This window comes from Arachis duranensis, chromosome 8, assembly GCF_000817695.3.
Source record: "Arachis duranensis cultivar V14167 chromosome 8, aradu.V14167.gnm2.J7QH, whole genome shotgun sequence".
Lineage (NCBI taxonomy): Eukaryota > Viridiplantae > Streptophyta > Magnoliopsida > Fabales > Fabaceae > Arachis > Arachis duranensis.
In genome coordinates this window covers 21,626,765-21,627,328 of record NC_029779.3, presented here as the reverse complement: position 1 = coordinate 21,627,328, position 564 = coordinate 21,626,765, and positions in this window count along the sequence as shown.

Here is a 564-nt window from a genome sequence, read left to right as displayed (position 1 = left end):
TATAAAGATACCAACTACTACTATAGATAAGATTTTAAAATTTAAAATATTTTCTATATTAGAAATATGCTATTTGAATTTATATTTTCAGATAAATATCCCAAAAAATAATTTTGAAATAAAGATAGAAGAACTTTTGGATGAAGTTTACGCTGAAAATCCTTTAGATATTAAAAATACAAATAAGAAATTAGTAAGCATTAAATTAAAAGATCCTATAAAAGAAATAAATGTTCCAAATAAAATTCCTTATTCCGCAAGAGATAGAGAAGAATTCTCATTAGAATGCAAAGATCTTTTAGAGAAAGGAATTATAAGATTAAGTAAAAGTCCTCATGCGGCTCCAGCCTTTTATGTCGAGAACAATAATGAAATTAAAAGAGGAAAACGAAGAATGGTAATAAATTATAAGAAAATGAATGAAGCAACTGTTGGTGATGCTCATAAACTTCATAGAAAAGATTCTATTTTAGAAAAAATCAAGGGAGCAACTTGGTTTCATCTCTTGATGCAAAATCAGGATATTGGCAACTTCGTTTAGATGAAGAAACAAAGAAATTAACT